Source organism: Lissotriton helveticus, chromosome 1_1 (genome assembly GCF_964261635.1).
Source record: "Lissotriton helveticus chromosome 1_1, aLisHel1.1, whole genome shotgun sequence".
In the NCBI taxonomy this organism is placed as follows: Eukaryota; Metazoa; Chordata; class Amphibia; order Caudata; family Salamandridae; genus Lissotriton; species Lissotriton helveticus.
In genome coordinates this window covers 328,923,447-328,949,603 of record NC_136057.1, presented here as the reverse complement: position 1 = coordinate 328,949,603, position 26,157 = coordinate 328,923,447, and the positions used below count along the sequence as shown (strand labels likewise).

The 26,157-nt window shown below is 49.1% G+C and overlaps 1 protein-coding gene across 14 annotated transcripts in view; it reads right to left on the bottom strand.

Annotated features, from left to right (window-relative positions):
• The window catches only part of LOC144804990 (V-type proton ATPase 116 kDa subunit a 4-like), a 6,844,636-nt gene that overhangs the window by 6,435,899 nt on the left and 382,580 nt on the right, over positions 1–26,157 (bottom strand). The window lies entirely within an intron of this gene.

The following is a 26,157-nucleotide window of genomic DNA, read 5'->3' as shown; positions in this document are numbered from 1 at the left end:
TCTAGAAGACACATAGTTGGACTAGCAAATTGACTTTTAGGGTAAAACACATGAAACAAAAACACATCACAAAATGTAATTACAGTATAAAGCCCAGAATGCTTTCCAACTGATTTTTGTTTGCATGAAAGAAACATTTTATAACTATATGGCATTTCTACCAAAACAACTAAAGAATGACAGGTTACCCAGATTAAAATGCTCCCAATCTTACAATTCCCTTACATTTCAGCACAGAGTTGATGGCTACTCACACATTTCTAAGTATTTAACAATGCCCTAAAGAATTCACTGACTTCACACATTCAACAAAAGTAAGGGTATATTTTCAATAACTAGGCCTGGGAGTTCACAGCCTCTGAGGCCTTCACTGCCTGTTTGTGAGACTCAACCCAGAGCAAGCTGTGACCAGACACAGCCAGCGTGGCTTTCATGCTTTCTGAACTTTTAGACTATTCGATAAATACCAACTTTTGATATCTGGCATTAACGTCACTTTAACTGTATAAAAGTACTGTTTCCGCTTTACATTGTTTTCTGTAGGTCAAAACAGTCCCGACAAGTCACAGACAAAATGCATAATTTTTTTTTAAGAGTCTGAGGTTTCAAGTGTGGCACCATTAACTTCTTATGTTTGTCTTTGTCAAAGAAACTTAGACATCCAATTATATGCACTACACAACAATGTTGCCCATGGCAGTGCATAACACAAGTGTATCCAACACTGTATTGCACTTTGATAACTAGTTAACTTAACATTCTGTGATGTCTCCATAAATAAACTCTGACACCCTATGGAAAATGCTCCATACTTACACTTTATAATGTATCTCCTATATGAAATCAAAAGGTGCCCTCTCACCACCCATTAGTGACACTGTCAGGAGAAGACATCTTCATTGACATGTACATAACAATGAGGGTTGATGAGGTGTAATACAGCTCTTTGCTGCTGGGGTGGATCAAATTTTGTTTAGTGAAATTTTTTGGCTAAACTAATAGTTGTCTACTTTAGCTTATCGATCTTTTATGCTTTGGGGTATGTAGCAGGGTAGGTCCCAAGGTCCTAGTAGTGTAATTACTTTACTACTATTCAGCTTCCATTCTGATGTATGTCATGCTAATGAGTGTGCTCAGATGGCATGGATGTGGTGTAAAATATTTGTAGATGTCAACTAAAAGCTTGGTGCTGTGTGGTCTACACGTGCTGAATGCTGTTGTATGTGGTTCTTATCAGATGATTTGCTGAATAGAATGTTCAGCATGGGGTTCTGATTGACTAGTAGAGCTAGAGTTTCCTATTTGACTTAGGGATTAGGGCTTTAGCTTTGATTGGCTGAAAGGGCTGTGATTGGTTAATAGGATCAGGTCTCCAATTGGCTAGAGGTTCTGACTGGTTAGGGCTAGGCTTCCATTGGCCAATAGGGCAATTTTAAGCATAGGCTCTAGGCAGACGCCCGGGAATCGAGGCTGAGGGCGGAGAGGGCAAGGACAGTTACCTCTTTGAGCTGGGCAGAGAGGACATGGACTGTTGCCTGTTTGGGCTGAGCCGGGAGGACAACTGCAGCTGCTTGTTTGGGCCTGGTCGGGACTAAGGCCAGAGATGCGGCCCAATTTTCACTTAGGAGGTACCACCTTAAGCCCTCCACATCCACCACCATCCAAACACAATGGGCTCGATTCACAGAACTAACTTAAGACAAAATCCTAAAATTACTACTTTTGGTGGCGGAGATTCCGTCCGGGAGGTGGAAATTCCGGCCCAGAGGTAGAGATTCCGGCCCAGAGATGGACATTCCGGCCGGGAGGTGGAGATTCCGGCCGGTGGCAGAGACTTAGCCACGGCCAAAATCTCCACCTCCGGGCCGGAATCTCCATCTCCGGGCCAGAATCTCCGCCACCGGGCCGGAATGTCAGGCCCGAGTGCGGACGTAAAGTTTGTAGTCGTAAATCCATTCTGTGAATACCAAAAGTAGTTAGAAGTGCATTCTGTGAATACCAAAGGTAGTAAGTACAATCTGTGAATACCAAAAGTAGTAAGTTTAGGGTTTTGTCTTAAGTTAGTTCTGTGAATCGGGCCCAACATCATCAAAGGTGTTCTACTCATGTACCACAAACAAACCTCATATAGATATCAATGTGTATTTAACCACTACAAAACCACACCGACACACAATTCTACCCCAACAGCAACACTATGACACCTGCATTCTCACACAAAACACAACTCTGTTCTATACCACTAACACATCCACACATTACCAACATAACACCACATTATACATAGTTTCAAGTTTATTTTATTTTATGATTACGGAACTCCAAAGTGGTCCACATAAAATCACAAAATTACATAAGTATAAATAAAATAGGATTCTATTTTGTGATTGAATGCACATAATAAAACACACCACTCCAACAAGAGATCTACCAATCATATAAGATATCTAGGGCCAGATGTAGGAAGCGTAATTCCGGTCGGTAACGGCCAAATTACCGAATTTTGGCCGTTACCGACCGGAATTAGGCTTTTCATATGTAGGTGGCTTAATTTCAGGTTCGGTAATTTACCGAATCGGTATTTAAGAATTCGGTAAATTACCGATTCTTAAAAATACTGAATCGGTAAATTACCGAACCTCAAATAATTGCTTATCCCATCTTAGGATTCGTTATTTACCACCAACTAGAAGTTGGTGGTAAATAATGAAACCTAAGGGTCTGTGATAGAGGGTTATCCAAAAACCCTCAGTCCATAGCACAAGCTTAATGGAAGACGATAATAGGAGTAGGATAAAAAGTAAACTGAAATAAGAAGAAGTGTAAGTGGTTGTAAGAACCCGCTTCGTTCTTAGGATACCCATCAAACAATTGTATGATCAATTCTATCATCTGGTCATCCTACAGAGGTAAGGAGTCTCTAGATCATTGAGACCCATTTATACCCTGTTGTAGAGCGGGGTCAGTGCCCACAAGCACTAAGTGACCAGTGACAGACACAGGATGGGTATGAGTGCAGTGCAAAAAGGAAAAGTGGTGAGAATAAAATAGGATAGAGGGCAGGACAGTACTTTATTAGAAATATGTCCTCTTCCTAGTTAAAAACAAAACGAACAGTGCACGAATGCAGTATGGAAACAAATCACTGCATTAATGGCCAACATGTTTCAACCTAGCTGGGAAGGACCCAAGGCTTTCATCAGGACCCCTGTTCATAACAATGCTACTGCTTAGTGAAAAACAATATATGTAAACCAGTGAAGTAACATAAAAGGATACAACGTGTGGATTCACAACTCCGCCGTGCAGATGGATCCAATATGTGATCTATAGAAACACAAACACCCCCATATTTCAGGAAATAAACAATATAAATAATCCTACAACCTCTATCAATAATGTAAGGTCAAAAAGACCACTCACCCTGCTCTACCGGGGAGAAGACCTCACCTCACCTGGACTCAAACTCAGGAAGCAAGGGAGGCCACGCTCTAAAAGAAATGAGAAGCATAAGGAAAGGAAGCCAGCCCATGGTTTAATTACCCCGCTTGCTATCCCTTAACAACATTAGGTCTGTAATGCCTCTATTTCAATTATACTGCTTTAAACGTACTACTCAGATAAACTCGCTCTACCTTAAAGAACAGTGCCTACTCACATCTATAACAGAGTTACTAACTATGTAACCTCATCATGTGCCTGTTAAATCACACAAAAAAATATTGACATAGTAAGACCTCAGGTAACCTAGTCAAAACAGGAATGTCAGCACTTCACAATCCTAACGTTATTGACGTTCCGTTAGTCTCAACCACTCACCTCTCCGTCGTTGCCCCAAACTGTTTCTGAGTAAGGGGGAGGCAATGAAACGGAAAGGTGACGGTGGTTAAAAGCCCAAGTGGCGGACACGCCCATCTGGACGCGCATGGGTAATAGGGCAAACAAAAGTGACGTCTATTAACTGCTTAGTGTGCAACATCATTTGATCGACCCTCCCAATGTACATACCGCATGGGAATTCCAACATTGCATCAGGACGCCGATGTGCTCGGCTGCAGAGCCATCCGCGGTAGTGCGTCCGAATCGCGCATGCGCAGCATCACTCTGCTCCCATGCGCGAGACTAGGGAACTACAGGATGACGAAAATCTCGTCTGAATTGTAGTTCGTTATCGCTAGAAAGTGCTTCTGAAGCCAATACACAAGATGTTCGCATATACAGGAGTGTACAGCGAGTTCATGCCCTAAAATTACCAAATGAATGCTCATTATGAATGCAATCCCTCAAACAATCTCAGTGGGGGTTGCAACACAAAAATGTCTGCATTGATACTTGTAAAAAATCCAAGTTAGTGCACCAAAACTCACAATTGAGTCAGTACATCAAGAAGGAAAAAGGTGAACCTCACAACCCCTAGGGTGGATAAAGGGGGCTAAATCAAACATGAGTTAATGTAGGAATCTAACTCTAATGTTGGAATAGTACTGTTGTGGTATGATATGTACAAGAGCAGTCAAAACTAGTGCAAAACCCATAGTGTCAGTAGTATGTTAAACAACAGAGACCAACCCACGCCATTCTCAGAGTGTAGTCCAAGGGATTTCATCGTTAAGTCCCTGACTGTCTAAACGTAATCGGTAGATCCATTTCTGTTCCTTCAAAAAAAGGAACTGTGTAGGGTCTCTGACATGATTGGGTATGTACGGTTTCTCCAAGACAGCCCAGCTGAACTCGTTTTCTTTATGGTTATGCTCCAGAAAATGTTTAGTTCATTTAGACACTGTTTTTCTACATTTGAAGGAGCTCTTGTGTTCGAGCATGCGGGTACGGACCTTACGGGTTGTCATCCCCACATACCTTTGATTACACGGGCAAGTCAATATGTATATCACATTAGAGCTATTACAATTGGAAAAATGCTTGAGTATCCAAGGTCGATCTGTCCCTATGTCAATTTGAGTAGTTTTGCGCGTCAAAGCACACATAGAACAACCACCACAAGGGTAGTGTCCCTGTACCTGTGGTAGATCCCACAACGTCTCGTTGGTCTCCCTTTGAACATCACGTGGACGGGTATGTACCAAGCAGTCCTTCAAATTCTTAGAACGCTTGAAAGCAAACAAAGGGGGTTCAATTTATCATTGGTACAGTTGAGAATACGCCAATGGCGTCTTACAATTTTCTGCACTAAGTTCGATTTAGTATTGAAAGTGCTTACAAAGGTAAGTCTTGTCAATGGTGGCTTCTCTGCTGGTATTTCCAAGAGGGCATCACGGTTGTTATTGCTGGCACGTTTCAAAGAGCGTCTAATCAAAGTTTTTGGGTAGTGTCTGGCTTGTAGTTGGTTACTGAGATTAGCAAAATGTTTGTTGTAAGTCTCATTTGTTGAACAATTTCTGCGAACCCGAAGAAATTGCCCATATGGAAGGTTCTCGCGAAGGGACTTAGGATGTTGGCTGTCGAAACGCAAGAGTGAGTTCCTTGCCATGGGTTTGCGAAAAAGTTCGCTTTGAAGGCCATCGGGGGTGACAAAGATTGAAAGGTCCAGAAAGGTAATTCTCTCCTTATTCATAGTATTTTTGCGCCTAGCCTGGCAAATCTATATGTCCACTTGTTTGAACAGCAAGAAGTACTAGTACCCGGCAACCCCTTTTTATCATCGATAATCTGTTACAAACGATATATCGATGATATTCTCATGGTATGGCGAGGAGATGAAGAGTCCCTCGGTTTTTTCCATGAATGGCTCAACAGCCGTAATAGGTTCCTGAGGTTCACTATTGAGATGAATAAGGAGAGAATTACCTTTCTGGATCTTTCAACAAACATTCTGCTAATCTCAGTAACCAACTACAAGCCAGACACTACCCAAAAACTTTGATTAGACGCTCTTTGAAACGTGCCAGCAATAACAACCGTGATGCCCTCTTGGAAATACCAGCAGAGAAGCCACCATTGACAAGACTTACCTTTGTAAGCACTTTCAATACTAAATCGAACTTAGCGCAGAAAATTGTAAGACACCATTGGCGTATTCTCAACTGTACCAATGATAAAATTGAACCCCCTTTGTTTGCTTTCAAGCGTTCTAAGAATTTGAAGGACTGCTTGGTACATACCCGTCCACGTGATGTTCAAAGGGCGACCAACGAGACGTTGTGGGATCTACCACAGGTACAGGGACACTACCCTTGTGGTGGTTGTTCTATGTGTGCTTTGACGTGCAAAACTACTCAAATTGACATAGGGACAGGTCGACCTTGGATACTCAAGCATTTTTCCAATTGTAATAGCTCTAATGTGATATACATATTGACTTGCCCGTATAATCAAAGGTATGTGGGGATGACAACCCGTAAGGTCCGTACCCGCATGCTCGAACACAAGAGCTCCTTCAAATGTAGAAAAACAGTGTCTAAATTAACTAAACATTTTCTGGAGCATAACCATAAAGAAAACGAGTTCAGCTGGGCTGTCTTGGAGAAACCGTATATACCCAATCATGTCAGAGACCCTACACAGTTCCTTTTTTTGAAGGAACAGAAATGGATCTACCGATTACGTTTAGACAGTCAGGGACTTAACGATGAAATCCCTTGGACTACCCTCTGAGAATGGCGTGGGTTGGTCTCTGTTGTTTAACATACTACTGACACTATGGGTTTTGCACTAGTTTTGACTGCTCTTGTACATATCATACCACAACAGTACTATTCCAACATTAGAGTTAGATTCCTACATTAACTCATGTTTGATTTAGCCCCCTTTATCCACCCTAGGGGTTGTGAGGTTCACCTTTTTCCTTCTTGATGTACTGACTCAATTGTGAGTTTTGGTGCACTAACTTGGATTTTTTACAAGTATCAATGCAGACATTTTTGTGTTGCAACCCCCACTGAGATTGTTTGAGGGATTGCATTCATAATGAGCATTAATTTGGTAATTTTAGGGCATGAACTCGCTGTACACTCCTGTATATGCAAACATCTTGTGTATTGGCTTCAGAAGCACTTTCTAGCGATAACAAACTACAATTCAGACGAGATTTTCGTCATCCTGTAGTTCCCTAGTCTCGCGCATGGGAGCAGAGTGATGCTGCGCATGCGCGATTCGGACGCACTACCGCGGATGGCTCTGCAGCCGAGCACATCGGCGTCCTGATGCAATGTTGGAATTCCGATGCGGTATGTACATTGGGAGGGTCGATCAAATGATGTTGCACACTAAGCAGTTAATAGACGTCTCTTTTGTTTGCCCTATTAACCATGCACGTCCAGATGGGCGTGTCCGCCACCTGGGCTTTTAACCACCGTCACCTTTCCGTTTCGTTGCCTCCCCCTTACTCAGAAACAGTTTGGGGCAACGACGGAGAGGTGAGTGGTTGAGACTAACGGAACGTCAATAACGTTAGGATTGTGAAGTGCTGACATTCCTGTTTTGACTAGGTTACCTGAGGTCTTACTATGTCAATATTTTTTTGTGTGATTTAACAGGCACATGATGAGGTTACATAGTTAGTAACTCTGTTATAGATGTGAGTAGGCACTGTTCTTTAACCCCTTCGACGCTCATGACGAGCTGGGCTCGTCATGCAGTAGCCTCCTGCTACGCTCATGACGAGCCCAGCTCGTCATGTAAAGTGCATCTGCAGATTTTCCAGCACAGGGGAAAAATCCCCATAGCGTTCAAGGTGTTAAGGTAGAGCGAGTTTATCTGAGTAGTACGTTTAAAGCAGTATAATTGAAATAGAGGCATTACAGACCTAATGTCGTTAAGGGATAGCAAGCGGGGTAATTAAACCATGGGCTGGCTTCCTTTCCTTATGCTTCTCATTTCTTTTAGAGCGTGGCCTCCCTTGCTTCCTGAGTTTGAGTCCAGGTGAGGTGAGGTCTTCTCCCCGGTAGAGCAGGGTGAGTGGTCTTTTTGACCTTACATTATTGATAGAGGTTGTAGGATTATTTATATTGTTTATTTTCTGAAATATGGGGGTGTTTGTGTTTCTATAGATCACATATTGGATCCATCTGCACGGCGGAGTTGTGAATACACACGTTGTATCCTTTTATGTTACTTCACTGGTTTACATATATTGTTTTTCACTAAGCAGTAGCATTGTTATGAACAGGGATCCTGATGAAAGCCTTGGGTCCTTCCCAGCTAGGTTGAAACATGTTGGCCATTAATGCAGTGATTTGTTTCCATACTGCATTCGTGCACTGTTCGTTTTGTTTTTAACTAAGAAGAGGACATATTTCTAATAAAGTACTGTCCTGCCCTCTATCCTATTTTATTCTCACCACTTTTCCTTTTTGCACTGCACTCATACCCATCCTGTGTCTGTCACTGGTCACTTAGTGCTTGTGGGCACTGACCCCGCTCTATAACAGGGTATAAATGGGTCTCAATGATCTAGAGACTCCTTACCTCTGTAGGATGACCAGATGATAGAATTGATCATACAATTGTTTGATGGGTATCCTAAGAACGAAGCGGGTTCTTTGTTACAACCACTTACACTTCTTCTTATTTCAGTTTACTTTTTATCCTACTCCTATTATCGTCTTCCATTAAGCTTGTGCTATGGACTGAGGGTTTTTGGATAACCCTCTATCACAGACCCCTAGGTTTCTTATGCTTAAAGTGTTGAGCTGGGGGCTTAACCTAGGCTAGGTCTTTAAAATTCCCCTATGACCCTCCCTCCCCCCTTTTTTGTAGTATGGTAAATAATGAAAACCTTAGAAAAAGCATTTTTTTTGCTTTTCCAACAGTGCCATGTTGCAGACATACATATTTGAGGGGTGCAACAGGGTGTCAAAGTGACACCCTGCCACCCTTCAATGTTTCCCCTATTTACCGAATCGGTATTTACCGATTCGGTAATTGACATTCATTCCTATGGGCCACTAGGCCCATAGGAATGAATGTCAATTACCGAATCGGTAAATACCAATTAGGTAATTACCGAAACTTACAGATTCAGTAATTATTTAAGAAAAATTACCTACATCTCATTTGCCTGTTCTTAAATACCGAATCGGTATGATTCGGTATTTAAGAATCGGTAGTCTGGGATTACCTACATCGGGCCCTTAATGTTCTAAAAGCTTTCATTTAACAAAACTTCCAACATATTATAGCTAACGGGATATAAAGTGTATTTTGTGACATCAGTGCAAGGATTTAAGAATTATGTAAAAAAAGAAAATTAATTTATATACCACAAAGTGGCACTTAAAAATGGCTAATACACAAGAGATAAAAGAGTGACCACTCAGGTAAAGCTATCAGCCTCTACAGCATACAAACAAATAAATACACCTTAATATAATTTTAAGAAAGACTTAAAAAAGTAGCAAATTATATTATAAAATAATTCCTCTGGACGAGCATAAAGTGATTGTAATACTGCTGATTCTGAGAGGACGGATAACTGCAAATATATTGGCCTAAGCCATTTCCGACGACATAATAGCAAAGCAGGACAAATAAATAAAGCGTGCTTAATATCTTGGAAACCATTTTTACACAGGTTACAGATTGCTGATGAACCATACCACTTAGCTAGGAAGGGATTTAAAGGCAGCTTGTCCTGCCTTAGCAAAATCCAAAACGGCGCACTCCATGAGGCAGATCCCAAGAAATATAAGCATGTGCTTTGTTTATCAAACAGGAATCAATAGCCGGATACAATGCAAGCCTCCCAGTCCCACACGGAAGCTTAGAAAATAGGTGGCCTGGTTGAAGGTAACTTTTAATTGGTGCAGCATCAAAGTGAAATTCACAGAAGGGTCTAATTGCAGAAAATCTGTTGCAATCATAACATTTCTCTATATTAATGAATTTCCTTTTGGGCCATCTAAAATTTATTTTCGTAGCCGGAACCTGAGTGTACCATGGTCGCTCTTTGAAAGGCCCACAGCCCAATACACTACCCATGCAAGGCCCTGCACAAAGTCTAGCCGTAGGGAGGCCAAAAAAAGAGCTGGGTTAACCGCATCAGCGGTTCTTGTGTTAGAGCATGGGAGCAGCGCAACTACCATCTGCAGAGCCGGTTAAACATTTTCTTTTTTACATTTATCTTTTGCACAGCATTCTATAAATATAACAATACTACCTTGCTACTTGATCTGCTGTCCGATTGACGCAGCAGGCACAGACAGACACTAACACTACGTAATGCTGCACATATGTGTATGTACTGACTATCTTTGACAGGGTGACAGCATTACAGCATTACGCAAGGCTTAATTCTTTTCAGCCCTTGTATCATGGGTGTAGCAAACGCCCCCACAGCCCCCGTGGTGCGGGGGTGGCCCACTCTCTTCGGTAAATGAAAGGGGCCCCTTGGCTCTTCAGTGAGAGCTGAGAGAGAGGCTTGCGCTAAACTTTGTTCGCCATAAATTGGCAGCGTATGCTCAGACGTGAGTCTCTTGCTCACTTTGCCACTGGATTCAAGCAAGCCGGGGTGAAGACGGCTGAAATGCCAGAAACCGGTCCTCGGAAGCTTGTTTCCGGTCCAGGGAAGGCAAGGCTTGGCAGTTCGGGCTGGACTGTTCCCATGAGGCACAGGGTCGGACTGATTTGCATATGGCCATGTCTGAACTGGGGTGGCAGAGTGGGCTAAAGAACGGTGATGGATTAAAGCCAGATCTGTTGACTGGGTGTGAGTGTTTGATTGATTCAGATGCCCCGTCCATCACCACCCCCTTTTGTACCACTTTATTCGCCATAAGTTGGCAGGGTATGCTCAGACGTGAGTCCCTTGCTCACTTTGCCACTGGATTCAAGCAAGCCGGGCTGAAGACGGCTGAAATGCCAGAAACCGGTCCTCGGAAGCTTGTTTCCGGTCCAGGGTAGGCATGGCTTGCCAGTTCGGGCTGGACTGTTCCCATGAGGCACAGGGTCAGACTGATTTGCATATGGCCATGTCTGAACTGGGGTGGCAGAGTGGGCTAAAGAACGGTGATGGATTAAACCCAGATCTGTTGACTGGGTGTGAGTGTTTGATTGGTTCAGATGCTCCGTCCATCACCACCCCCTTTTGTACCACTTTGTTCGCCATAAGTTGGCAGGGTATTCTCAGACGTGAGTCCCTTGCTCATTTTGCCACTGGATTCAAGCAAGCCGGGCTGAAGACGGCTGACATGCCAGAAACCGCTCCTCGGAAGCTTGTTTACGGTCCAGGGAAGGCACGGCTTGGCAGTTCGGGCTGGACTGATCCCATGAGGCACAGGGTCAGACTGATTTGCATATGGCCATGTCTGAACTGGGGTGGCAGAGTGGGCTAAAGAACGGTGATGGATTAAACCCAGATCTGTTGACTGAGTGTGAGTGTTTGATTGGTTCAGATGCTCCGTCCATCACCACCCCCTTTTGTACCACTCTCTCCCTCTAAAGCAGGTGCTGTCTGCAGCCTGCTCTGAGCCCCTACCACTAACTGAAGAGAAACAAAGAATCCACTTAATTGTTTCTCTTCAGTCAGAGTCAGGAGCCAGGCCGGAAAGAGGATGGGGGTGGGGGCCAAAAGACAGCATTCACCGCTGCTCCTCTGAGGCAGCACAGAGACCGGCCCCCGCTCTCTCCTCTCCATAAGCAAAGCCAACCCCATGAGAGAAGGGATGAGACAGGGACAAGGATGGGGTGGGGGCCCCAGAGACGGCATTCTTTTGCTCATATGAGAAGGGACGAGGCAGCAAAATGGTGCCCACAGGTAAGCACTCTTGTTAGAACGCACCATGTGGGCGTCCGCAGGAGGGGGGTAAGGGGGGCAGTTGCCCCCCCTTGGATCACCAGTGCATCTGGTGTGGGCCCAGTTAGGGCCGGCCCTAGTCCATCATTCTTTTGAAATGGTGCCCTTGTTCCAGGTGGCAGCCCCCTCCATTGGGTGAGAAGAGTGCAAGGGGGTGGCCAAGAAGGGTGCAAGGCAGAGGGGAGAAGGATGCAAGGCAGAGAGGAGAAGGGTGCGAGGCACAGAGGAGAAGGATGCAAGGCGGAGGGGAGAAGGGTGCAAGGTAGAGAGGAGAATGGTGCAAGGCAGAGAGGAGAAGGGTGCAAGGTAGAGGGGAGACGGGTGCAAGGCAGAGGGGAGAAGGGTGCAAGGCAGAGAGGAGAAGGGTGCAGGGCAGAGGGGAGAAGGGTGCAGGGCAGAGGGGAGAAGGGTGCAAGGTAGAAAAGGGTGCAACACGGAGGTGGAGTAGGGTGCAAGGCAGATGAGAGAAGGGTGCAAGGCAGAGGGGAGAAGGGTGCAAGGCAGAGAGGAGAAGGGTGCAAGGTAGAGAGGAGAAGGGTGCAAGACAGAGAGGAGAAGGGTGCAAGGTAGAGAGGAGAAGGGTGCAAGGCAGAAAGGAGAAGGGTGCAAGGTGGAGGGGAGAAGGGTGCAAGGCAGAGGGGCGAAGGGTGCAAAGTAGAGAAAGGTGTAAGGCGGAAGGGGAGAAGGGTGCAAGGCAGAGGGGAGAAGAGTGCAAGGCAGAGAGGAGAAGGGCGCAAGACATAGGGGAGAAGGGTGCAAGGCAGAGGGGAGAATAGTGCAAGGCAGAGGGGAGAATGGTGCAAGGTAGAAAAGGGTGTAAGGTGGAGTAGGGTGCAAAGCAGAGGGGAGAAGGGTGCAAGGCAGAGAGGAGAAGGGTGCAAGGCAGAGGGGAGAAGGGTGCAAGGCAGATGGGAGAAGGGTGCAAGGCAGAGGGGAGAAGGGTGCAAGGTAGAGAGGAGAAGGGTGCAAGGAAGAGGGAAGAAGGTACAAGGCAGAGAGGAGAAGGGTGCACGATGGAGGAGAGAAGGGTACAAGGTGGATAGTAGAAGGGTGCAACGCAGAGGGGAGAATGGTGCATTAGAGAGGGGGAGAAGGGTGCAAGGCAGAGGGGAGAAGGGTGCAAGGCGGAGGGGAGAAGGGTGCAATGGGGAGGGGAGAAGGGTGCAAGGCAGAGGGGAGAAGGGTGTAAGGCAGAGGGGAGAAGGGTGCAACGCAGAGGGTAGAAGGGTGCAAGGCAGAGGGGAGAATGGTGCAAGGCAGAGGGGAGAAGGGTGCAACGGGGAGGGAAGAAGGGTGCAAGGTAGAGAAGGGTGCAAGGCAGAGAGGAGAAGGGTGCAAGGTAGAGAAGGGTGCAAGGCGGAGGGTGAGAAGGGTGCAAGGCAGAGGGGAGAAGGGTGCAAGACAGAGAGAAGAAGGGTACAAGGCAGAGAGGAGAAGGGTGCAAGGCAGAGTGGTGAAGGGTGCAAGGCAGAGAGGAGAAGGGTGCAAGGCAGAGGGGAGAAGGGTGCAAGGTAGAGAAGGGTGCAAGGCGAAGGGGAGAAGGGTAAAAGGCAGAGGGGAGAAGGGTGCAAGGCAAAGGGGAGAAGGGTGCAAGGTAGAGAAGGGTGCAAGGCGGAGGGGAGAAGGGTGCAAGGCAGAGAGGAGAAGGGTACAAGGCAGAGGGGAGAAGGGTCCAAGGCAGAGGAGAGAAGGGTGCAAGGCAGAGGGGAGAATGGTGCAAGGCAGAGGGGAGAATGGTGCAAGGTAGAAAAGGGTGCAAGGCGGAGGTGGAGTAGGGTAAAAGGGGGAGGGGGAGAAGGGTGCAAGGGGGAGGGGAGAATGGTGCAAGGCAGAGGGGAGAAGGGTGCAAGGTAGAAAAGGGTGCAAGGCAGAGGGGAGAAGGGTGCAAGGTAGAAAAGGGTACAAGGCGGAGGTGTAGTAGGGTCCAAGGGGGAAGGGGAGAAGGGTGCAAGGGGGAAGGGGAGAAGGGTGCAAGGGGGAGGGGGAGAAGGGTGCTAGGGGAAGAGTGAGAAGGGTGCAAGGCAGAGGGGAGAAGGGTGCAAGGGGGATGGTGATGAAGTGACAATTTTGCCCCCCTGGAAACATTTCTGCAGACGCCCATGGAACGCACACTACTTTGTGGGAGAGAGTGGGGGAGAGTGGAGGGAGAGGGAGAGAGTGGAGAGAGAGAGAGAGAGAGAGAGAGTGGTGGGAGACAGTGGAGAGAGAGAGTAGAGAGAGAGGGTGGAGAGAGAGAGTGGAGAGAGAGACAGTGGAGAGAGAAAAGAGAAAGAGTGGAGGGACACAGTGGAGAGAGAGAGAGAGAGTGGAGATAGAGAGAGTAGAGAGAGAGTGGAACGAGAGACAGTGGAGAGAGAGTGGAGAGAGAGTAGAGAGAGTGGAGGGAGAGAGTGGAGCGAGAGTGGAGAGAGAGACAGTGGAGAGAGAGTAGACAGAAAGAGTGGAGAGAGAGTGGAGAGAGAGTGGAGAGAGAGTAGAGAGAGAGTGGAGAGAGAGAGTGGAGAGAGAGAGTGGAGAGAGAGAGTGGAGAGAGAGTGGAGAGAGAGAGAGAGAGTGGAGAACGAGAGAGAGTGGAGAGAGTCAGTGGAGAGAGAGTGGAGAGAGATGAGAGAAAGAGTGGAGAGTGACAGTGGAGAGAGAGTGGAGGCAGAGAGAGTGGAGACAGAGAGAGTAGAGACAGAGTGGAGAGAGAGACAGTGGGGAGAGAGTAGAGACAGTGGAGGGAGACAGTGGAGAGAGAGTGGAGATAGACAGTGGAGAGAGAGTGTGGAGAGAGCGTGGAGAAACAGTGGAGAGAGTGGGCGAGAGAGAGTGGAGAGAGAGAGAGTGGAGAGAGAGGGAGAGAGAGGGAGTAGAGAGGGAGTGGAGAGGGAGTGGACAGGGAGTGGAGAGGGAGTGGAGAGAGAGTGGAGAGAGAGTGGAGGGAGAGTAGAGAGAGAGAGTGGAGAGAGAGAGAGTGGAGAGAGTGGAGAGAATGGAGAGAGAGTGGAGAGAGAGTGGAGAGAGTGGAGAGATTGGAGAGAGAGAGAGTGGGGAGAGAGTGGAGAGATTGGAGAGAGAGAGTGGAGAGAGAGTAGAGAGAGAGAGTGGAGAAAGAGTGGAGAGAGAGAGTGGAGAGACAGCGGAGAGAGACAGTGGAGAAAGACAGTGGAGAGAGACAGTGCCGACTTTCAGTGCTACTGGTTGTGAAGCCCTAGCAGGTGCCCACCCCTCCAGGGACCTTGTCTTGAAGAGGGTGCCTACCCCTCATTTGGCCCGAGCCGCGAGAAAGCTTCCCTCCATCGCCCCCCCCCCCGGGCCGCTGCCTAGCGCGACCCGGAAGTGCTTCTACAGAGAACCGAAAGCCGACGGGAGCCCACCCTGTGCTCCGGTGTGAAAGGGAGAGGTGCCGCCGCCAGCAGGGCCCTGGTGAAGGTGAGCCCTGCCCACGGCACCAGGAGGACCGAGCCCGGAGTGCAGCCGAGGCCCCGGCCGCCAGAGGAGTGCTGCTGCGAGCGAGGCTCCCCGGTGAAGGAGAGCCCCGCAGCCCAAGAGTCGCCACGGAATGGAGCAGGGGAGCCCAGCGAGGACGCCGCCTCCCAGCCGACGGTGAGTGCGGGCGTCTTGGTGGGTCTCCAGTCCGAGGGTAGAGCGGCCCCGATTGGCAGCGGGCCGCTCCCCGTTGCTATCCCGCATTTGGCCGCATTGTTTCCGAGTCCCTAGAGGGGGGACTCCAACTAAGGGGACACTTCCTCTCCCGAGACCACGAGGCTCCAACGTGTTGGCAGCATCTCTTGAGAGTCCACAAGGCTCCACCTGCTTTGGGAGCATTTTTGCATCTCGAGCCCACGAGGCTCCCACGTTGTTTTGGCCCTACTGTTCATTGAGAGCCCCCATCGAAGAGCCAGGAGGCACGTTGGTGCCAGGCTCAGTTCCTACAGCTGCCCAGCACTTAGTGGGCAGCTGCTTCGTTTAGGCCTGCTCTCTTGCGCATTCTTCTTTGGCTACCTGCGCAACCAGCCAAGACATTCTGGACATTGGGCCTGTGAGCCCCTGAGAGGCCAGGTTGGCCTGGGGTCAGTTATGTGATTTTTGTCGTAAATGTGACTACCTGCCTAATGTGATTTTTGCATCATGTGTAATGCCTTTTTTCCTATACCTCTCAATGTATTTTTATGCCTAGGAGGTTGTTTTCCCTAGTATGGTTAAACCAGTGAGTTCATGGTACCCTGCGTGATACATGCCTAAGGTGGTTGGGGTTGCGTAGTGGGTACTTACCTTTTACCAGTGGTTACTGGTTGTGTGCTACATCTGCTATTTGGTGCTACAATTATTCTATGTTCTAAGTGTTATTCCTACAAAGTGCTATATCAACCAAGTGCTAGTTCTAAAAGTGCTTATTCCTAACAGTGGTCCTTGTGGCCCTGTCCTGTGTATATAATCCCCTGTAAATTCTGCCCGTGCCTATGGCTCATTGTAAATTGTTTGTTTATTATCTAATGTGTTTGGTATAATACAAAGGCTATTGTTATGCAACACTTTGTGTGGAGTTTCCTTTGTGGTGGGCCTTGGGTGTTGTTGCTGGGTGCGCGCACAAACGCTTTACACATTGCCTCCAAGATAGGCCTGACTGCTCGTGCCAAGCTACCAAGGGGGTGAGCAGGGGTTATCTTTGGATGGTGACTTCCTTGCCCTGACTAGAGTGGTGGTTTCTGCCTGGCTTTGGCGCAAGCCTTAGACAACCAGAAATCCCCATTTCTAACAGAGAGAGACTGACTGAGAGAGGCTGACTAACTGACAGAGACTGACTGACAGAGAGAGAGACTGACTGACTGAGGTAGATAGAGAATGACTAACTGAGAGAGACTGACTGACTGGGAGAGAGACTGACTGGGAGAGAGAAAGACTGACTGACAGAGAGAGAGACTAATAGAGAGAGAGACTGAGTGACTGACTGGCTGAGAGAGAGACTGACAGAGAGAGAGACTGTCAGAGAGAGAGAGAGACTGACTGAGAGAGAGGCTGCCTGACAGAGACTGAAAGAGAGAGAGAGAGAGACTGAGAGACTGACAGAGAAAGAGAGACTGACAGACAAAGAGTGACTGACTGAGAGAGAGACTCACAGAGAGACTGACTGACAGAGAGAGAGACTGACTGACAGAAAGAGAGTCACTGACTGAGAGATAGAGAGACTGACTGAGAGAGACTGGCTGACTGAGAGAGAGAGACACACTATAATACCAAGCCGCCTGAGACTGAGAGAGACTGACAGAGGGCGAGAGAGACTGTCTGGAAGACTGACTGACTGAGAGAGAGCGACTCAGAAAGAGAGGCTGAGAGAGAGAGAGACTGACAGAGAGACCGACAGAGAGAGGGACTGACAGGGAGAGGGACTGACTGAGAGAGAGAGACATTGACAGAGAGAGAGACTGACTAAGAGAGAGACTGACTGACTGAGAGAAACTGACAGGGTGAGACTGACTGAGCGAGAGACTGACAGAGAGAGACTGAATGACAGAGAGAGAATGACAGAGAGAGAGACTGACAGAGAGAGAGACTGACAGAGAGAGAGAAAGAGAGAGAGACTGACAGAGGGAGACTGACTGACAAAGAGAGAGAGAGAGAGACTAACTGAGAGAGAGAGACTGGCTGACTGAGAGAGAGACTGACAGACTGAGAGAAACTGACAGAGAGAGACTGTGAGAGACTGACTGACAGAAAGGGAGATCCTGACTGACAGAAAGAGAGACTGATAGGGAGACTGACAGAGAGAAAGACTGAGAGAGAGACTGATAGACAGAGGGACTGACAGGGAGAGAGACTGACTGAGAGAGAGAGACAGAGAGAGACTGACAGAGAAAGGGACTGACAGAGAGACTGACAGAGAGAGAGAGACTGACTGACTGACAGACTGACAGAAAGAGAGACTGACTGAGAGACTGACTGACTGCGAGAGACTGCCTGACTGAAAGAGACTGAATGACAGAGAGAGATAGACTGACTGACTGAGAGGGAGAGACTAACTGACAGGGAGAGAGTGAGACTGACTGACTGACAGACTGACTGACTGAGAGAGACTGACTGACTGAGAGAGACTGAATGACAGAGAGAGATAGACTGACTGACTGAGAGAGAGAGACTACCTGACTGAAAGAGAGAGACTGACTGAGAGAGCGAGAGAGAGAGAGAGAGAGAGAGAGAGAGAGACTGTGATGGAATTGGGGTCAAAGTGTGTATGAAGCTATGCAATGCCTCTTAAGCTTGCTATTGTCTACTAATAAAAATGTCTTATCAAAATGTGCTCTTTGTAGTTACATCTGCTTTTGAAATACTGCATTGTCGCATTGTCTAATGTTTTAAAACGGAAGCGAGAAGGAGCAGTGGATGCACGTTTGTCAAAACTGAACGATGAGTGGGCCCAATGTTGTATATCATGACAGGAGTCTGCATGAGGAAACCCACCTAATATTGGGCAAACTTCCCCGGCCTACTGATGGCAGGGACCGTGTAATGAATGGACCACCACCTATGATAGCCTGCTGGCAGACTAAGCCCAACCTTTAACTCCACCATCCAGTGTTACTTATAACGGCTGTATTGGTGACCGTGGCGTTACAATAGCTCCGCATCCCCTGCAGTATGGCAGGTCGCTGGCCTGAGAGCTCTAGACTGGCACGTAGAATGGGGGCCCCCGCCATGTAGTTTGCAGGGGGGCCCCCTCAAGTTTCGTTACGCCACTGCCTTGTATTGCATTAACCTAGGTAGCATCGGTAGGTGTGAATAGAGCTGAAAATATAAAGTATGGTTGGGAACCGTACGTGGAAGCCCAGCGTGTTAGTCCCCACGTCTTGAATGGGCGGGCACTTTAGCCTTTTCAAGCTCACCGCGTAAACAATCGGCCCTTCGCGCTGTGCGTTAGTTATCACTGAGTGGACAGAATGTCTGGGCTGCCACTTTTACTGTTTATGCCATGCTGCATGCACCCTTTTGTTTATGATGAGTGACATTCATTCTACTAACTTCAACTTTACAGTCAGGGGAGAAGAGTTATTTGGGGATGTGACTCTTTGCTGATGTTGGGTAGCCATAAAACAAGAGGCTGATTCTAGCGTCATGCTGGGGACTCGCTCTGTATCTTTTGCACATAGGACTGTAACCTGGTTAGGAGTTGTCCTTGACCTCCACGTGGTAAGCTACCCACCATATTCACTTCTGTTGTTTATTTGTCATTGCAGTGACTTGGCCATTCAATAAGTCTTGTCTGGGGGGAGTGGTCTCACTGCTGATGGAGTGAGATGCACGCTTTGAGAGCTCCGCTCGGCCGTTGCCTTATAAAGCCAGAAAAGCAACGCTGGGGACCTCAGCGACGACCCTACCTTGACCGCTTGGCTGGCGGAGTGGACAGGGAATCTCCTGACGGGGGGGCACCTCTCTGGCTCGGTTTGTCGCGGCGCTAGAGTCAGCCTTCTCTTGCCGCGTTGCCTGGACTTTGGCGGCCGCCATCTTGCCTGCACCAGGCCCTGGGCTACTTTAGTTGGCGGACGCGGCAGGGGCCTCTACACATTGCTCTTGGCTGAGGAGCAGCATCTTTGGAGCTCCGGCCTGAGTTACGGCCGGCCGGGCCGCCCGGGGCCATGTCGCTTGGAGAAAAGCCCTGTCGGACGCTGGGGCTTTTGCGGCGCTGCCCGCGGCGCTGCCCGTGGCTGCGGAGCGGTAGGCCCGCTTGGCACTGAAGTACTTCACGTGAGAGGAGGGAGGCCCTGTAAGCTGGAGGAGGTCCCACATGGCGTGAGGTGAATCCTGGCGGCGGATTGGGGAGCTCTGCATACGAAGGACCCGACCCTCGCTCGACTGCACCGCGTCCTGCACTTGGAGGCCCACAGGACCCGGTGAGTTCATCACCCCCATCACCCCCGTCTGTCTCACTCGAGCAGACCCTGCGCCTTATTGGACTGGATAAGCTCGTTGAAGGCCTGGGTCCCTGCACTCTACAATCCCGGCGGGGGCGTCCGGCCCTTGGGGGGAGGCGTGGAGGTGACGGCTGTTCCCACCTGTGAGTCATGCTGAATCTACCCTTTGCTCACCATCATTATCACCTGTGATCCTTGTAACCTGCCTCTCCTTCCGCTGGACACCCTTTTGTGTGCGCTGGTGCTCCCATGCCCCTGAACCCTGTAGAAGAACAAAGCCGCTCGCTGTCACCCGTGGACTGATCTTCTGGCAGCAGTGCGAGGCGGGAGCAGAGTCTGACCCATTTTCCTGCATTCCCTGTCGTGGGAGTGTCTTGTGCCTCAACTGGGCCTTCCGTTTCCCGCCTGACTAGTGCGACGCTGGACCTGGCCCTCTTCGGCCTCCTCCTCGTTTGGCCTTTGACGGCGGCCATTTTGGGTATGACGACTTTCCCACCGGTAAGCGCTGCCTCCCTACGCGGTGGTTCTGAGGCTGGCAGGCCCCCTACGGGAGAGAGCCAGCTGCCTGATCCGTCCGCCTCACCCTGTGGTGGGACATCATCCTTGGTCCCATGGCCCTTTGGTGCCGGTCGCCGGAGGGGGGATGCTACCCGACAGTGAAGGCCTGTGATAGCTGTGGTGCCTAGTGAAGAGGCCTACAAAGGCTATCATCTGTGCTCCTCCACCCCTACTCGCCTCCTCCCCCCTCCTATGCGAACCTGCACCACGACCCCTCTGCCTCATACAAGCGAGAGACCCGCAAAGCCTCTTCACGCTCTCTGCTCACCTCCTTGGTTGCCTGCCCTGTGTTTGGTGGCGCGGGGCTCTGCGAAGCCATGACTCGCACCAAATCAGTAAAAGACACGGCTGTACCCCCAAAGGACAACCCTGTTGCTGCACTTTGGAACAAGCTTGGCCCCACTGGTTCTGGCGACATGTCATTATCAGCAGGGCGGACCTCTGAACCCGTCACTCAATCCTTCATGGCCAGTCTCATGTAGGAATTAAAGTCTGAAATTGGCTCGCTCCGCTCTGAAGTCCACTCTTGTGTCAGGGAACTTAGAAAGGAGGTTACAGTGATTGGTGAAAGGGTGGATGACCTTGAGAAAATGATGGATACCTGCACAGAAGATCAAGAACAGATATGGCAATGCTTGGCCACCCTAGAGGAGCAACATATTGATTTCCAACTAAAAAAAGAGGACATGGAAAATCGGGGCGTCGCAACAACTTACGCCTCCGCGGGGTCCCCATTGGAGCCGAAGGAACGGACATCATGACCTTCGTCGCTGACCTGCTCCAGGACATACGAGGTGATGAAGCTCTCTCCCCCCAGCGCTTGACCATGCTCACTGTGTCTTGGGTTGCCCTGGCCTTATCCCTGACATACTGACCCGGACATTTCTTCACTGAACAAGAGGCAAACCTTAAAGCAGCACGCTCCAAATCAGAGCTTAAATGTAACAGTGCCACAATCCAGCTCTTTCAGGACCTTGCACCCATCACGCCGCTGTGGCGACGCCAGAACTTCAAGCCCATAACGGACAAGTTGCGAAGTCTGGGTATCCAGTACCAGTGGGCCATCCGTTTGCTCTTATTTTCCACTGGAAGTCCAAACGCTGGGCGCTGAGATCCTTCCAGTAGCCAGCGCAATTGCTCCACCTCTCCCTCACACCACTGCCTAGCCCTACCAGATTGCCTCCCCTGAAATGGGAGCTAGCGAAATCACAATGGACACAGCTTTGTCGCCCCCTCCGTTTGTCTCGCCCCGACGACCAGGCCTCCTCGCAGACCCGGCATGATATCATACAGCACATCCGCTCTATGGAGGTGGGGTGCTCCACTTCAAGTTCTTATCCCACAATGCCTTAACGTGCTGCCATCCGTCTTTGGGTGCAATAATTCTTCCCTTCATCTCCAATGAACTCTAACAATGGATGAGTGGGTCTGATGTCCTATCTACTGAGCCTTCCCCCGCCTTATAAGCACCATAGTGGCTGCCTCGGAGCACTCCCCAGGAGGTGAATCTTTGTCTAGAGACCTGCCCCCCTGCCTGCTCCTTGGAGAGTGACTTCTCTGAGATGGCTTGTGCCAGTGAGCCTAGCTTATTCCCAGTCTGGAACAGGACTCTGCGACCCTGTTGGCCGAGACTGGTTGGCTCTTTTGTTTTTCTGTGCTCTACTCTTATGAATGAATGAATGAATGAATGTCGATTTATAGAGCGCATAGTAACCCGGAAGCATCCCAGCGCTAAACCATAACAGAGAGATTGAAACGGTAGAAGCCCAGAAGTAAGGGCAGAGGAATTAGGGAAACAGGTGGGTTTTTAAAAGTTTCCGAAAGCGCTGGTGGCAGGGTTCAGCCCGTAGTTTAAGGGGGAGGGAGTTCCACAGTTTGGCTGTGTTGACCGAGAAACGCCTGCCTCCTGTGCGTGCCTTTTTTACTCTAGGCACGATGACCAGGTGCTCGCCATCTGAGCGAAGTGGTCTGTTGGCTTTGTAGGGCAGGACTAATTTCTTTAGTATGGGGGGCCCATTGCCCTGCAGCAGTTTGTGGGCAATACATAGGGATTTGAATTTTACCCTTTCACGTATTGGGAGCCAATGCAGTAATTTAAGTGCCGGTTTGGCTGAGGATCTGACTGGGGTGCCCGTGAGGAGTCGTGCCGCCGCATTTTGAATATGCTGGAGTTTGTTAAGGGTGGTTTCTGGTGCCCCAAGGAAGATGGCGTTGCTGTAATCCAATCTGGAAAGGATAAGACCTTGGATAAGCAGTTTCTTGGAGGAGTATGGGAGAAGTGGCAGAATCTTCCGTGCTGATCGAAGGAGGCCAAAACATGCTCCCGCCATTTTTTTGGCCTGGGTCTTGAAAGAGAGGTCCTGTTCCATCCAGACCCCCAGACTTTTGATCTCATTTTTTGGGGTGGGGGTTCTCCAAGACAGGTGGGCCAGATGTTGGGGGGCAAGGAGGGCCCTTTATGTCTTTATAGCATGATCTCTGTCTTGGACCCATTCAGTTTAAGGGAGGACTCGCACATCCAGGTGTGGATGTTGGATAGGCAGGAGTGTAGGGAGTCCGGGCACTGGGCAAGTTGGGATAGGGAGACAACCAGTTGGGTGTCGTCAGCGTAGCTCACGATTTTGATTCCAAATGGGGCGACCACCTCCTCCAATGGGGCCATGTACACATTGAATAATGTGGGGCTTAAAGAGGAGCCTTGTGGTACCCCGCACTGGAGGGGGATAGCGTCCGATCGTGAGTTGTTCTCCCATACCTGGAAGGTGCGGTTGGTGAGAAATGAGGTAAGCCAGGACAAGGCAGTTCCTACCACCCCCAACTCTGTTAGTCGCCGGATGAGGACTTGGTGGTTCACAGTGTCGAAAGCTGCACTTAGATCCAGGAGGATCACTGCCACTTATCCCCCTGAGTCCAATATGCATCTTGTCTCCTCGACGACTGCCAGAAGGGCGGTGTCCGTGCCCTGTCCGGGGCGAAAGCCAGTTTGTGAGCTCCTGAGAAGGCGTTAGACTCTAAGAAATTAGACAGTTTTTGATTGACCAGTCTCTCCGTGACTTTACTCAGTCCCGGGAGAAGAGAGATTGGTCTATAATTACCCAAAACTGCTGGGTCTAATAGAGGCTTTTTCAGAAGGGCTTTGACAGTAGCTCTCTTCCAGCCAGGTGGAACCACTCCCTGCAGAAGTGAGGCATTAATGAGGTCAGTGACAGGTGAGGCAATGGAGTTTGCAATCTGCTTCAAGATTCGCATGGGTATCGGGTCATTAGGGGAGCCGCTTTTGACTAGGGCCAAGGATTTAAGTGCCTCGTCCATTGATACAGGGCCGAAGGCATTGAGCTGGGTGTCGGGCGGTGCTGGTTAGAAGCTGGTATCAGTTCCAGGATCGGTTTATGATCTTTCATTCCTTTCTCTTCTTTCTTACTATAGAGAGGGTGGCACTCTTTAACACTGGACTACTCCTCCATACACTAGGAAGGCCTCCCCCTACACTCCCATCCCCCACCTCACGATGTCCTCCCCGCTGCTGTCTGCGCTTGGCCTCCCCCCTGGCTAGTCATGACCAACACTCCCTGCTTGAAATTCCTGTCCCTTAATGTGAAGGGGCTTAACTCCCCTAATAAGCGGTGTCAGATATTTGCAGCCCTGATGGCAGATTTCTTAAAGTGGCGGTCAGGCCCATCCTTCTTTGTAACATTTACGCTCCCAATCAGGCACAGGACCTCTACCTCCGGGAGACATTACGGGAACAAGTGTAGTGCACAGATTCCGCTCTAATCAAAGGGGGTGATTTTAACTTGGTGTGGGACGCTAGCATGGAATGTAGTGACGGCTCATTTCATGGGGTGGGGCCATGTCCTCCACTTTGAAAAAACAATTGACGGACTTAGGCTTAATAGATGCTTGGCGCTACCACTCTCCTGAGGTACATGATTATTCCTATTATTCACATGTCCATTGTTCTTACTCACGCATCGACTATTTTTTTATCTCAAACTCCCTGATTGGTGGAACGCTCTCGGCCTCTACGTCAGACATCTCAGTCTCTGACCATGCACATGTACAGCTTCTTTTGCAAGACCTGTCGACTTATGCAAGCTGCCCGGCGCACTGGCGGCTTCCTCCTCATGTCCTCCAGGACCCGGTCGATGTCTCGGAACTTCGAGCCGCCATTGGCTCTTACTTTGATGCGAACGACTTAACTCAGACTCCTTTCCCCATGGTATGGGACGCCTTTAACGCCACTATTCGCGGGCATATTACGTCCATAGCAATTGTGCAGGCGCGAGAGTCACGTCTTCTCGAAAATACCCTCTCCCGAGATATAAAGGCACTTGAGAAGCTCGATCAGGAACATCCACGGGTCATTCATTAACAACATCTGGCAATGCTTAGAGGTCAGCTTCGTGCACACCTTACCAACAAGGCCGAGCGAGATCTTCTGGCCCTAAAGCAGCGTTACTATGAAGGAGGGGACAAAGTGGGCACTGTCCTCGCCCGGCGATTACGGCCACGAGCCGCCAAAGCTCATATAGCTAAATGAACTGTTGGTACTCATGCCACTACTGAGGCAGCCAAACTTAAAGCTTTCCATGCATAATACTCACTTCTCTACGGCAAGGAGATGCCCCTCCCGGACCAGATGCAGGCAGTCCTAGATATTTGAGCCTGGTCCCAGATGAACCAGTATCATATGCATCTGCTCAAAGAACCGCTCTCCCAGGACAAGCTCACTGGTGCTCTGAAAGATCTTCCTCTTGGAAAGTCTCTGGGACCGGATGGGTTGCCACTTCTTTTTACTGCATATTTCTCTCGCAGCTCCAGCTTTATCTTCTCCGACTTTTGAATTCATTTACAGACACGGTAGGCCCATCCTACTCCATAAGTTTGGCGGAAACAGCTCTAATTCCCAAACCGGGCTATACTCTGCTCCTCCTTCCACCCCATTGCACTTCTCAACACAGATCTTAAAATCTACACTAAAATTCTAGCCAAGCGCCTTCACCCGCACCTTCCAGGCTTTATAGACCCTGACCAGGTTGACTTTATTCGTCAACGACAGGGGTGGACAATGTGAGACGAATTGCTCACCTTGTTAGGAAGGCCCACCATTGGAACATACCTGCTAGCTTACTGTCACTCGACGCGGAGAAGGTGTTCGACTGGGTAGCTTGGACCTTTCTCCAGGCGGTCTTATGCAAAATAGGGCTAGGACCCCTGATGATAGACCGCATCATGGCCCCCTACCTCTCAACTTACAAGCCCCATCTTGATATACAGAGGCGCGCGATAGGGATGTCCCCTCTCTCCCCTCATGTTCGCCCTCGTAGTAGAACTCCTAGCCATTATGATTCGTCAAGCGGCCAACATCCACGGCATTCCCCTTGGAGGCCAACAACATAAAGTAACCCTGTTTGCAGATGACCTCCTCCTCACGTTAACTCGCCCGCACACGTCCCTGCCCGCCCTCTTTCATCTCTTGCGTTTATTTGAGCAGGCATCCGGCCTTAAGATTAACCACGACAAGTCCTGGGCCCTGAACCTCACTATTCCGGCAGAGGAACTCCCAGCGCTATAGACGCTTATCTCCTATAAAGGGGACTCCCACTCCATTAGATACCTTGGGCTTCCTTTAACTTCTACCCTTGCCACTTGGTCACAAACCAACTGGCAGGAATGTAGACGGACTGTGTTGGAGGATCTGAGAACTTAGAAGCCTCTTTCCCTTTCGTGGCTGGGCCGCCGGCATGCAATTAAAATGTTCATACTGCCAAAAATGTTGTACTTATTCCAATCACTTCCTACTCCTATCCCGCAGCATCATATTCAAAGCTTGCAACGCGAGATCACCACGTTCATTTGGGGAGGTCGTCGACTAAGTTTTTTTAATAAAATTCTCATGCTACCTCGGGACAGGGGAGATCTGGCCTGCCCCAACCTGGTAGAATATTACTGGGCCTCGCA